The sequence below is a fragment of the Rhagoletis zephyria genome, unplaced genomic scaffold (assembly GCF_001687245.7).
Source record: "Rhagoletis zephyria isolate East Lansing unplaced genomic scaffold, Rhagoletis_zephyria_1.1 Rzeph_scaffold_00628, whole genome shotgun sequence".
Lineage (NCBI taxonomy): Eukaryota > Metazoa > Arthropoda > Insecta > Diptera > Tephritidae > Rhagoletis > Rhagoletis zephyria.
In genome coordinates, this window is record NW_016157712.1 from 160,155 (window position 1) to 175,496 (window position 15,342).

Sequence of the window (15,342 nt, forward strand, 5' to 3'; positions counted from 1 at the left end):
TTTAAAATCTATTATGGCTGTCAAGTCGAACGCGGATGGAATATCGTTAAAATTTGTAAAAATTGAAAACAATTGTTTTCGAGCGGCTGTTTTCCCGCAGCTTGGAAAATAGCGATNATGCAATAGCTATAACCTTAACGAAATTGATGTTGAGTACCTCTTCCATTCATGATACTTTTGAATTTGAAGGAGTTAGTGAGTCTGATGTTTTAAAATCTATTATGGCTGTCAAGTCGAACGCGGATGGAATATCGTTAAAATTTGTAAAAATTGAAAACAATTGTTTTCGAGCGGCTGTTTTCCCGCAGCTTGGAAAATAGCGATCATTTTCCCTGTTCCAAAGAAACTCCTTGCATCCGATCCTTCGGATTACAGACCTATTAGTATCATACCAGCATTTTCGAAGGTATGTGAAGCCTTAATAGCTGAGCAGATCTCAAAGTTTATTGAAGCTAACAACTTGCTTTCCCCACTACAATCGGGCTTTAGACCAAAGCACAGCTGTGCTACGGCTATGGTTAAAATTTTAGATGATATTAGAGTGCCGTTCGATAATGGTGCCTTAACTCTGCTCTGCCTCTTAGATTTTTCTAAGGCATTTGACTTGGTCAACCATACTTTACTCTGCTGGAAACTTAGGAACCTGTTTGCATTCTCTCATAGTTCCATTAAGCTTTTACGTAGCTACCTTGTGGGCAGAGTTCAGCAAGTTAAAGGAGAGATTGCTTCTTCACAGTTCAAATTTATAAATGTGGGTGTCCCTCAGGGATAAGTTCTTGGTCCTCTTTTATTTAGTATGTTTGTCAATGATGTGTTTTCTGTGTGTAAATATGTTAATGTGCATGCGTATGCTGATGATATTCAGTTATACCTTTCTAATCGTATCGAAGATTTATGTTATAAAGTGATAGTGATCTGTGTAATATTCTGCGTTGGACTGAGAAAAATGGTTTGAGTTTAAATGTTGCAAAGTCTTATGTTATGCCTATATGTAAAGATTGGGTGGTCCCCGATAACATACCATCATTATGGGTTGCCACATCTGCTGTCAAAACCACTGATAAAATTAGGAACTTGGGATTTATTATAAATAACAAGTTAAGCTGTTCTGACCATGTAAATAAGACAGTTAGCAATGTATATGTCACTTGACGTAGGTTAGGAATATCTGCATCATATACACCGCTAGAAACTCGGCGAAAACTTGCTTTGCAATTAATTTTACCCCACTTGACGTATTTTGAATTAGTTTATAGCGAACTTGTTTCGATTTCGGCGAAAAAGATCAATGTAGCATTCAATAATGTTACGAGATATGTATATGGTTTAAGTCGTTATGGTCACATATCGCCTTGGAGAGACAAAATTCTGGGATGTAGCATATTAAATTATTTAGCCGCGAGGAACTGCATGTTCATGTTTAAATTGCTAGTGTAGAAAGTTCCTAAATACTTGTATGAAAAGCTTCAACTAACCAAGTCACGGAGACATAACAGCTTGGTTATTCCTAAATACATATAACTATCTTACCTCGGGCCGACTGTTTTTCGTTAGCACTGTAAGACTGTGGAACTCGATTCCGGTGTCAAAGCTGGACTGATTGGGAGCAGCTTTAAAAGGGTAATTCTTCAACATTTTAGTGACTTTTGACTATAAATAATCCTGGCGGGAACCTACTTCTATATCTTTTCCTTTTATATTCGTATTAAGTATGTCTGTTTTCTGTTTCAATTTTAAGTTCACTTTATGAACGTATATCCTTTACTTTAAGAATATGTGCAAAGAATTATTATTATTATTTTTTTTTTTCTTCTCATGAAATGCTTATAAGAAGATGTTCATAATAAGATTTTAAAATGTCAGCTGATGTACATATAAAAGACCGCAGTGTCTTAGTTGTACAATAATTTTTAACAATAAATTGAATTGAATTGAATTGAATCGAATAAAAGTGATCAGAATTTTTTAACATTCCAGGAGGACAAATTCTCCACATTAAAACACAAACAATTTTATTTTAATATTTATTTTAACACAAAAATAACTAATAAATTAACAATTCATAGTTTCTCTAAACACTAGTCAAACAAGATAATAGTACACTGCGTTGCATAATTATAACACGGCAACATATTAACAAGTTTTGACTATTTATTTCTAAGTTATTTCATTGTCATTGTATTACTTGCAAAAGAAAGTGCTTTTGTTCTTCGTCTTTCGTCGACGTTCGATTAGAATTTTGTATCAACGCTGTTTTGGATTACCCTAATATATATATCTTCAAGAATAACTCGTTTAAGGTAATAAGAATAAGCGGCGAACACCTCCTAAAAAAGTCTGGATCCGCCGCTCGGCCTGTGTTATTATTGATTACGTACTTGGACGTAAAATAACATCTTTTCAAAAATTTTTAAGCATATTTGCGTTCCAATGCAACGAACATACTTGTTTTCATATAGAATCTTATTTTCTGGCCAATTTTTTTCAGCCATTTTGATAAAAAAGCCAAATGATAAAAAATCCCCACATACAAATATTTCCACTGATAAAATTTATACATTGGCAAACAAAATGACATATAGTAGGCAATAATTTTCGCCTGTGAAGACGAGTCTTTAGCTAGTCTTTCAGTGTTGTAAAGGCTAATACAGCTTTCCCACGGCACCGTGAATTACTTTATTCGTTCCTCCAATTACGATCGAGAATTACCCCATTCCCACGGCGACATTCTTAATTCGATTTGACTGTTCTATATCCCAGCGGTTTTTTTCTTCGCTACAAAATTTATGCAAATGTGAGTCATTGCTAAAAATTTATAATTGTCCGTATTAAATTGGTGATGTACACATGTATAAACGTTACTTTTCGTACTCAGAAAAAGTGCCAGTTTTGATTTGTGAACTGGTTTCGATAAATTTCCGATAAAAATTAGAGACGGCAGAGATTTGTTCGTAACTCGCATGGTAATTGAATCTGAATTACCATGAAATGAGGTAATTCGCTCTCAAAATTTTGTATGGTGAATTACGTAATTCGAAGGGTAATTGGAGTACGAAGTACGAATGAGAGAGCGAACTACGTAATTGGGGTGTCGTGGAAAAGCTGTATTAAGTATTATTGATTAGGGCGTTTACACTGTTCAACTTTCACGGGCGGTTAGTTGAATCAAAAGTTTACATCATTTAACTGAAAGTTGAACATTGTAAACGCCCTTTAGACCCAATGATTGTGTACGATTAGAAAATAATATTATGAACGAAATTTTTTTTAAATTCCATCATTGCTATAAAGCTTGAAAAGATGGACCAGGAGGACATTTTTGATCAAAAGAAGGACAGATGATAATATTTTTGAGGAGGACAATCCTCCTCAAAGGAGGACGGTTGGTCGGCTTAAGAAATGCATCTATGTAGATGCTCTAGGAACATTGCTGCAACAAATATAAAATCTTAAAAAAACGGTGATTACGTCTTTTTGGTGGTTGAGGCTCGATATGCTGTTCATTGCATTTTACACCAGGAAGGAAAAAAATTTTTTTGTTGTAAAGTTAGAACTGTCAAAATAAAAGGATTTAATTAAAATTTCATAAAACTAGTAAAAACTTGCAGGGTTAGAGTTTTCGTACTTTTTTGGATAGTTCTGTCATTGGAGCGATTCTTGGAAAGCTCTAAGTACTGCCACGTTACTGGATATATTTTATACCGGAGACTACATGAATTTACCTATACATACATACTAATTATCACTTACATAATTATGTATAGGATTTTATTTAGAATTCCTTTTGTATCCTTTTTACGTACTTACAATGGACCTTCAAAAGGTCTAAGTGAGTTCGGTCACTTGAACCGACTGCCACATCAACCTAACCTACGTACTGCTCTTCCCTTTTCTCCAGTTTTGTCATGTCAATCTTTCACAAACTATTTCAGCTTATTTAATGCTTGATTTAATGGCTTAATAGTTTACATATTTTTTCCTTGTCTCATGTTTTTATCGGCAGTGATGTAAGTAAGTGTCTCATGCTTTCATTCTTTATATGGTATCCTTTCGTGCAGCATACTTTATCATTCTACTTCAAAGTTGAATACTGCATGCTCACAGCTTCTTAGCTTCATACATGTGTACATATGATTGTGCAATATGTACATTTGCGTATGCGTATATATTTACATAAAAACATATGTATGTATGTATGTAAGTACCCCGTGGGGAAAATGTCTAGTTTTGAACTGGTGCGCTTCTAGTACATTTAGACCCACTACTAGATCTCGATAAAGCTCTTTTGCATGCAAACAACTGGCGAATTTAACATGGCGATGTCATAGGAATCGGAAATTGTCCCCCGCTGCATTACCTTTTCTACAGTTCAGAACCGGTCCTAAATTCGACAGATTGGATCTAGTTCACTTTGAACCCCGTTTTCTATAGTTCCGAACCAGTTACAAAATTGACAGACGAAAAAAGTAGCAAGATGTTTTCAAACAGTCTTTTTGGTTTTACCGTGGTAGCGATTTTTAATTATTTGCAAAGAAATGTGTTTTCAATCTGAAATTAAATTTGTTTGAATGAATGTAAATCAAATTGGGCACTTGAAAACACGTTTACATACTTTTGACTGTAGCTTAGGGCTGCCAGACGTCCTGGTTTTCCATCCTGACTTAGACATATTGTCCTGGTGTCCTGGTCCACACTTAAATTGTCCTGGTTTTTAATGAAGGTCAATGCAGACACTTCTCTAATTTTTAGCAGATTTTTGTTATGAAAAAAGGTTTAGCTCTCTGTCATTAGTGGTCGAAAATTGATAACGAAACGTTTTTTCGAACATTTTGAACATCTGATAAGTTTACCTTCTTTCTGTTTAGTTTATTTGGTTAAAATAAATTTTTTTTTCAGACAAAAAATTGCAAGTTTCTGATCAGGTACACGGCCAGTAGATAATTCCAGGAGATAAAATCTCATCCAAAATGCCTTTCTGAAAGTTATTCCTTTCTCCTTAATTTTTTGTATGGAGCGGCACAAACTGAATAGCCTCTGCTTTCGCTATTCAAAAAAGAGCATTCAGAAGTGTTTTTGTGGGACGCCTTTTGAAGAAGTTCTTTGAAAGTTTTTCTTAATTTATAAAACTCATACTACTTTTGGGAATATATTTAAGGTTCATATCAAATAGTTTAGACTTAAATGCTTATTGAATCTTATTTGTCATTCTAAGTAAATTGTAAATAGGAAACACCTTTTTAGGAAGTATGCGGGAATGTACTGTTTTCTTTTAGAATGGCTTCACTTAACACATCCTACCTAAATTATCTTCAGGTTATGCATATACAAAATGGCAAAAATTATCATGAAGCGCGTTGTAGAATATGCGGAAATTTGCAAACATTCAAGACCACTTAGGGCCGGTTGCTCAAAGCCTGATTGACACTAATCACCGATTAACATCGTTATCGACGTTTTCGGCTCCATGCAAATAACATGGTGTCTGTAACGTCGATAACGATGTTTAACCGGGGATTAGTGTCAACCAGGCTTTGAGCAACCGGCCCTTAAAGGCGCCGCTTTTTCTAAGCTACGTCATCGTCACGAGAAATTTTTACTTTCATGATAAAAACAAATTCAGAACTGGAGCGTTTCATCATCATCACTCATTCAGCTCCAGCGATTGTGCCACAAAACTACATTGCTTATAATATTAGAACCAAAGCAACTGTACTTATAGGGAATATATTGGAACCATATTCACTTATATCTTCGTTTTTAATTTGGATGATAAGTGTTCTGGTCGATGGGTTTAGGATTATGGCAGCTCTACTGTAGATTCCAGAAGGTTCCAAAATGTTAACACAAATTTTAGTTTTGTATTACCAAACTATGAAAAAGCATCTGCGAAGTGCAGACTAAAAGCGTATTTGAACGAAAAACACACCAAGCAAAAATCTATTGAAAGTAAACAAGCCCCCGCTGCACCACTTTTTCGATAGTTCCGAACTAGTTCAAAATTCGCCATATGAGACCTAGTTCTTTCTGCATCGCTTTTTCTATAGTTTCGAACCAGTTCTAAATTCGTAATTTTAGATATAGATTACTAAAAATAAAATTGTTTTTTAAAAGTACCACATCTCGCTGCTTTTGAACTGGTGTTGATCTAGTTACTATGGGACTGGTTCGTTTTTGGCGATACAGATCTAGTACGGAACTATAAATTTTGTTCACCAGTTCAGGGTTTCCCTACAGTGTAGTATATTCACACACATGAATGTACAAGTTCTTTTGTCAAATTTAGGTATGTTTGCATATATAGATATATTTGAGTACACATGTTTGCATGTTTGAGTTTGTGTGTTATGTCTTGTTGTGTTTTTGCTTACTCATTTCCCCGGTTTTCTTTTACTATGAAAGTTTTAATTAAGAAAGCCTTCAAGTGATTTATTGATTATCCTGCTTATCGGGATGCATAGATACATATATGTATATGTATGGACATTAGAGATCCCGGGATCCCGGTGTTTTTGAGGTCCCGAAAATCCCGGGATCCCGAAAAATTTTAAATATCGAACTGATAGTAAGAACTTGTTTATGAATTTTGAAGTACGACTTTTGTAAAAAGTCGGGTTCACTGCAATTACCAAAAGGTTGAAACTGTACTCTTAAATTGCAGCCTGAGCTTATTTTGAAGATGACTTAAATGAATGTACTCATAGCGTCGCTAATGTAAACGAAACAGACAGTTTTAAGAAAAAGTTAAATAATTTCTTTAATCAATCTACTCGAGTCGAAAAATTAATAATTTATCCGACGTGCAGGTAAAAGAAGTTCAATTATTTTGTAGTGGAGGAGATAGAGATCAATAACTTCAAATGGCTTATGACTGCTTTTGACAGTTGAGCCTAAAAGCGTTGAGGCCGAAAGATGTTTTTCATCAGCAGGCTTTATATGTAACAAGTTCAGGTCAAGATTAGAAGATTCTGCTTTAAATACTTTGCTGCCCTCACATACACATTTTAAGTGCTATAATAATAACACTCGCACAAAAAAGGGGTGTGTGCTTCTAACCAGACTCACTTACCGACATGTATTTCGACCCGGTGAATCCGAATCTGAGGTCCGTTTGACTCGTTCACTCTCAAAATTTCGAGTTATTGCGATAAGGATTCGCCATTTATGTATGAACTAGAATAAACATGTTTTGGGAATTTGTTATTGTATATTTTTGTTTAATATTTTTCAATTACCCATTACTTTCAAAAGTACCTGGTATTTACAATGTTATTTGTGATGTATCCTTTCCTCAATCACAGTGTTTTTTAAATACAATTTAAAAAATGTATTAATTTTAGATTTGTCTGATTTAATAAATATGTGAGCTTTATAATAAGTTTATCGTAAATTTTAAGTAGTTTTATTTCATGGTACGTTTAAATGCTTTCAGATATTGAATTTTTACTCATATTCATAAAAGTTATGACTCAATGTGAATCCCGGGATAAATCCCTGGATCCCGGGATTACTGAAAAAAATATCCCGAAATCCCGAGATCACCATTTTCCTCGTATTTTGGCATCCCTAATGGACATATGTGTGTACCATGGCAGCATTTAGAAGAGCGTTTTCTCGTCTATTTCAGAGAAGTAACGTCTGAGGCACTTCTAAACGTCAGTTGAAAAATGGTTCCTATTTCACGAGAACAAAATACACTACCATCGCACAGTTCTATAAGTCAGGGGTTCCCAAACGTTTAAGATAATGGAACCCTTACTACATATTTTTCATTTTTGGAACCCGACAACAACTGACTAAAAATCAAAGACACTGCAATTTAAATAGGAATAAAAACTTTTATTTGAACTAGTATATGTACACATTTTAACTTTTAATATGATGAATGAAATTGTTTTGGTGTTTTATTTATTATTTCGGTATTATGTTCGACAGCGGTATGCGCTTTTCAGGGGAAGCATGCAATTTCTACCTGAACTTGTTATTTGTATAAGGGTAAGGCGAAAAACCTGTTTCTCACGATACGTTGTGACAAAAGGATGCAAAGTTAAGATAGCCTTTTCAGCTACTTCATGGTATTCACTCCTACTCAAATAATAAAATATGCATTTTGCTAACTTTAGTCCTCCTATTGCCAAGACCAATTCTAGGAGTTTGTCGCCTTACAGAAAAATCTTGCCATGAAAATATTATACCTGGATAGGTGTTCCATCGGAATCTGCAATAAAATTTAAATTCTGGCAAAACCCCATGTTTGACACATTGCTATTTAAATATATATTATCATAAGTTTTCGTAAACAAATTTAAAAAAAAAAATTTGTTGACTCTCACAAAAAAAGCATCTCTTCATAAAAAAAAAATATTTTTAAAAGTAGTTCCAGAAAGACGCCCAATTTTTTTAAACGTGTTTTTTTTTATAGAGAATTAAACAAGAAATACGATGGTATAATTTTAAGTCCCTAATTTACTGGTCTCCACATGCAAATCAACTTCAAAAAGTTCAACTGTTAATAGCAACGTTAGCTTTATAAATGTTATCTCAGCTTATGTTATCTCGTTTCCTGAGCTTTAAAACAATATTAAGATGAAGTCTCTACGATGAGCAAGAACCGGGATATAACGATTTGAAGAAGTACATGATTAGTCAGAATCACGAAAAAATCCACACTTTCACAGATCATATCTTCGAAGTAAAAAAATTTATAAAAAACTTCCTCGAATACGTGTTAGCTTATTTCAATTATAGAATCCATAAACAAATTTTTACCAAATCGAAAGTGTGAGACCAAATTTGGTGTCCGATATGAAAAAGAATACCTCATATACATAAAAGTAAACTTCTGTAAAGTACTGCAAAAATTCAGATATTGATTGAAATTTGCTATTAACAAACATTCAAAACAAAGCGACATGAACTTCCAAGACTAACGAAATATAGAAAAATAAAAACAAAAAAGTTGAAGTTTGAAAGAGCAACGTCAAAATGGCTTCTACCTGTATTTATGTGCCTTGGTTACCAAAAGCCGTAATCTCAATAAGAAAATTTCGATTCGAATTTGATTTGATCACGGATGCCTTGATTCTGGCCCTGTAGTGCACAAAAACAAACAATTACTCTGTACTTCAAAATTGTTTGATTAAAATTAGTTTTGAAATGCTTGAAGTTTGCACACCATTCGTATGGCAGTCTCCCACAAAAAACGTATTGCAAACGAAAAGTCAAGGCACATTAAACAGGTAGTATCAGTAGAGCAAAAACAACATTTGCGTGTATTTTGTTGTTGCTTCTGGTATCGAAAGTGTCAAAAACTGTTCTGAATTTTTTCTTCTAAATCAAAGCGTGCCATGTGAAATACAAAAAATTATAAAAAATAAAAAATTGAAATTGGAAAAAATAAAAATTGATGCAATGATGCAACTTTCTTTCCTTGTTTGCTTCTCGAAGCATTGATCCATCCTTTGCAAGGCCCAGTAATCAGCGGTCGTGCTGCNTTACAAGGGCCAGTAATCAGCGGTTGTGCTGCTGAGTTGGGCGAACGTTCCAAAAGCTGCTATTCAATCGCTTGTTTTGTATGGAAAAAGGTTTCACATGCAAATGGATTTTAACAATTCAGAATTTTTGTGAGAAAAAATTAAAAATATTTGACATTTTCGAGACCAAATAATTTGAAAATAAATCAAATCAGCTGCTCTACTGATACTACCTGTTCAATGTACCTTGCGAAAAGTATTTCTATAGACAGTTTATTGAGATACAATTTCACCTTTAAATTGGTTATTTTAATCTCTTTGCTTTCTTTCCGGAAAATATTGGTAGATTTTTAGCCTTTGTTGGTAAAAATGGTAGGAAATAAAATACAGCTAAAAAGTTGGTCGATCTTCCAATAAAGTGGTAAAGTCCGTGCACTGCATGCACCCATTCGCTGACGTTACACAATACTTTTCTTTATATTCACTGTTGCCAACTTGACGCTTTTCGCACCAAATTTTGGGGGTATTCAAACGCGAAAATTTTTGAGTTTGGTGCTTTGTGCGTTTTTGGTGCTTTTGGTTTTAATTTAAAGACACCAAATTTGTAAATCTTAAAACGATGGAAGCAAAATTTATAGCAATCGTAAGTATGGTAAGCAACTTTAGAAAAATTTTAACAAAATAATGGCACAGTGACAATGATAAGCGACAACAAAATATGTGGCAGCACCATCAATCATGCCAGAAGAAATCGACCGTCGTGCATTTTTACTAATTTGAATAGGCATCCTTACAATAAAATTGTGTTTGCATATAAAGTCCGTTAAATACACAAATAAAGATTTGGTGCTTTTTCAAATTGAAAACTTGGCAATTCCTCTTTTTCTTGTCGAGTTCGTCTTGCTCCCCTCTTTGTGTGCAACTACGAGGGGCGACACAGGTGTGTGCTTAGGGCCCACTGATCAGTCTCCGTAGGTCGCTACAAGTCATCACCAGTTGGGCCGCTGCTACCGCACTAAGGCCAACCCATTACTACGCTCCCCGCTAGCCGCCTCCGATAAATCGCCAGAAGCCAGGAGCGCTGCTCCCTCCGTCACCACAAGCTTGGGCCGCTGCCGCGTTTCGTTGCCGCCCCCGGAGCCAACGCTAGTCACCCGCCATCGCCATTTGGAGGCCGTTGCGGCTACTCATCGCAGGCCAGGACCGCTGTCACCGTCGTCGTCGAATATCACCGTCGTCATCGAGTATCACCGTCGTTATCATTGCCGTTGCGCTCACCGTCGTCACCTAGTCCTGCTACTCTCACCGTTACCGATCCATAGCCGTGTTACTCTCCCCGTTATCGACCCATAGCTACTGTCACTCTCATCGTTACCGCTCCATACCTGCTGCTACTCTCACCGTTACCAACCTATAGCCGCTGTTACTCTCCCTCTCTCTCGCTTCTTGGACGAAAGGTTGCCGCCGTTCTGGCCATATCTCGCCTCATGTGTGTGAGTGTGTTCTATATATTACACCAACAATTCTATTTTATTTGATGGGGGTTAGTGGGACCTCCATTGTACCCTAGGTCGGCTGAGCGCACCTCAGCCTTCGACAAAACCCACCTCATAAATGGCGCCCGAGCAGGGACCCGGTTCTGCAGGCTTATGCGCAAAAACTTCAACTAGCACCAACACTGCGGGTTCACCGAACACACCACAACCAACAACTGACACTCGGATGAGCGAAAACAACACCACGACGCTGAACGTGGAATCGCTGGGCTGGATATATCTTCTCAAGAAAGAGAGGTTAATTGAAGAATGCAGACAACACCAGTTATCAGTGGAAGGAAGTACTGTCGCTGAGCTACGCAGCGATCTGAACAACTTGGTCAGAGCAAAGAGAACCAGGAAGTCGACCGAAAATCTCCTCAGAGAGTTGGAAATGGAGATCACAGCTGAGGAGGCTAGTGTAGCAATATCGCTATCCGAATCACTCCCAGCCAGCAAACTGAGGGAATCCTTTCTACACCCTGGAGGAGCAAAACCCGCAGTCTAAAAACGGGACAGCATGGGCAACGCCGAAGTGATGAGCACCGTCCGTCGTTGGGACGTACACTACTCCGGCGGTGACACCCTGCACGACTTCCTGGACAGGATTGAGGAGCTGGCGGAATGTTACCAGATCGTGCCAGATTAAGTCCTCCCAATTCTTTCCGAAATTCTACGTAGCAAAGCACTCCTGTGGTTTCACGTCCGGAGGCAGCAGATGATCAATTGGGCCAGATTCCGCACCGAGGCAGAAAGATTTTTCCTGCCTAAGCGGCATGTAACCTAGCTGGAAGACACCATTCGCCAGCGCAAACAGCTGCATAGGGAAAAGGCCAAGGACTTCACCCTCGCCCTCCAATATCAGCAGCTCCGATGGCCACATTTTCACACACCGCCGCAGTTACATCAAGGTAACCTCAGAGGTGAAACAGCGACGGCCGCTTCTACGCCGACATCACCATCGAAGGCCTGAAAGTACGGGCGCTGGTGAACACAGGAGCCACATTGACGTACGTCGACGAGAGCGCGCGCGCGCATTTTGAACGGCGCAACATCCAGCCCCTGCCCAATCAGCAGGACGTACAACTCCCGGATCAGACTTGCATCGCAAGCACGCACGCCTACCCCGTCAGGATTGAATACAACGGTCGGTTCACCCACACATCGGTAGCAATGATTCCCAACCTGGCGGAGCGGATAATATAATGGCAACACGAAAACGCAACAAGCGACAGCCAGTGCCGCCAGACGAACGGCGGCCAATATCCTCATGGCGACCGCCCTTTAAGGCAATATCATGGCCTGGCAACAAACCACGTATACTAAGCATTAAAATCTTCCGCGGTCCGCCGCTAGTACAACCCGATGCGAATGCCCAGCGATGCTGACGCTTACAGGCAGCCACGAAGACCCACCAATTGCAGCGACAATAGCCAACAGCAAGGACGTATTCGAAGGCCTCAACGTTAAGCACCCCCGAAGAAACTCGCGCGGCTTGGGCTCCCCCTGGAAAGGGCAACGCGCGCGAAGGAGCCATACCTGCCGTAAATTCAGTGAGCGAAGATCTCACCTACCTAAGAACTTCACCCACCGCACGATACCCACAACCGTACAACAACATATACAACATATACTAGGAGCTCATGTTCGTTTTGTATTATAATACTATTATTATTTTTATTTTATACAAAAATAATAATTTAAATTATCAATATTCTGTAATATATACGAATGCATTATACATACTGTATTATACTTACTATACAAAAAATAATAATAAAATGGCATAATCATCACATAAGCCTTTAGACGTAAGATTTGCTGTATACATGAAACATAAATAACAAATGGTACCTAAATAAAGCGATCCGTGGACACACACCAGCCGAGCCACCATACTACATACGATGGTAAAATTTACCTAGACTCAAAAACCACAACTTTTCTTCCGCCGAGGTGGAAGGGGGACTGTGACGTAGCATTCACTACGTTACAAAACCTGCGCCCGCAACCTACCCTACCCTACGCCGAAAATATACATACGTACCAGGGATGTTGCGAATGTGGAATTTTAGACATCCGCGGATGCGAATGCGGATGCGGATGTTTAAACGCTAACATCCGCGGATGCGGATAGGAATGCGGATGTCAAGTATTTTTATACCCGAGCGCATTTGTGCACAAGGGTATTATAACTTTGTTCACATAACGGTTGTTTGTAACAGACAAAACGAATCGAGATAGATAGACAAATGTATACATAAATGATCAGGATGAAAAGAGAAATCGATTAAGCGGTGACTGTCTGTCCGTCCGTGTACTTCTTTCGAGCGTTGGACGAATGGTATTGAAAATGGGCAAAATCGGAAGATAACCACGCCCACCTCCCATATAAAGGTAGTTTTGAGAAATACGAAAACTGCCATATTTTAGTAACTACCCTGACGGAAACAAGTGATTTTTTTTAATCAACTAATTGAAAGACTCTTTAAAACAAATGCAATGAGTAAATGTTTCGAATTTTTATACTCTTTTTGCTCAAAATAAAAACAATTTGTGCCTTGGAAGTATGAAAAAGCATCTGCGAAGTCCAGAACGCAAGCGTATTCAAAAGAAACATACTGATTTTGAAGTTTTGTAAACACAATTCATTTTAAAGTAGTTGAAATTAAATGCAGAGTCGTACAGTCGACTTTCTGTTTACGCACAATTCAAACTAAACATTTGAAAGCACATTTACATGTCTGGCTATAGCTGAGCGTGTAAAGATGTTTGCTACAATTGGTCGTAGCCAAGAATGTCCATGTTCAAATCTCATTTAATTTAAAGTTTTTAATTTCGTTTTTTCTTAGTTATGACTTTGAAGTTGTTTAAGCGAAATTAATTTTAATGTAGTTGAAAATACATGCAGGAAAAGGCAATTCACTGCTTCATCATTAAAAATAAAGTAGTTTATAAATTACTTTCAGACTAATTCAGTTTCCGGCAGGGTACTGAAAACTACTATTTGCAATCATTTTTAGGCGAAAAATAAGAATATTATAAGAATTTTTGGAAAATGGGCATACATACATGTGTATATCTTGGGAACCGCTCCACGAATTTCTTCCAAACTTGGCACAGTTGTTGGCCTTCACAAAACATACCAAACGGCTTAGAATTTAAGAAATCAGATAATTACCACGCCCACATCCCATATAACGGTAATTTAGAGAAATACGAAAGCTTCTATAAATCAGTAAATACTGAAGCTAATTTATTCAAAATTGATTTTTGCAATAACTCTTTAGCAAAAAATAGGCTTGTAATAAAAGGTTGTAAAATGGGCGTGACCCCGCCCACTTATAACCACATATGTGTATATCGGTAACCGCCCGATCAATGTGTACCAAACTCGGTATGATTATTGTGGTTGCCACATAAAGGCAAAACGTTGAAAGTTTTGAAAAAAATTACGCCCACTTTTATATAACGGTAAATTTCAGAAATGTTTCACACTTTCATATTTCGAAATTGAAGGAAGCTAATTTACTTAAAATTTATACTAACAACAATCCTTTGAAAAGAAGTAACATTATTATGGAATTTTGGAAAATGGGCGTGGTGCCGCCCACATATATCTATATAAGTTTATCTCATCGAAGATGTTTGAAATAGACGTAAAACCACCACTGCTTACCATGTAGCGGTAGTTATCGGAATGGTGAAAAAACTATATTGAATAATTGCGCCAGGTATTTAATGTTCGTCTCCGCCCGAACTTAGACTTTTTTACTTGTTAAGAAATAATTTAGGTAAGTAAATTAGGTGATTTAGTTAAATGAAAATGGAAAGGTTAGTAATTTTTAATAATGTTTTTTTAGTATTTGAATTAAAAATTGGAACATTGTATTCAATGAAAAGTTTTTTAAATTTAAAGGGTCGTAAATCAAACCTACGCCATTAAATAACTACTCGCTCGAGGGGACAAACTTGAAAAACTTGAAACTTTACAAATGTGCAAATTCTTTTCGATTGACGCTGCACTTGTTGAGAGGACTTCAGTTTTTTTTTGCGGTTCAATAATTCGAGAATTGCATCGGGGCTGGAAATTTCGGATGTATCCTCCTGAATTTCATCTTTACAATCTAGCATAATGGCAATATTGCTGTTTAAACACCGTTGTGTTCCAATTTGGAGAACCCATTCTTTTGGTGGTTTCAGAATTTGGAGAACCTGTTACGACATCAGCGTTTTTCGATTTTAGTTTTTGTAATTCATTTTTAATCCTTTCTTCTGTGACTGAAATAGCTTTTAAGCAGAAATAACGAAAGAAGATTACCACCTCTATTTGTATT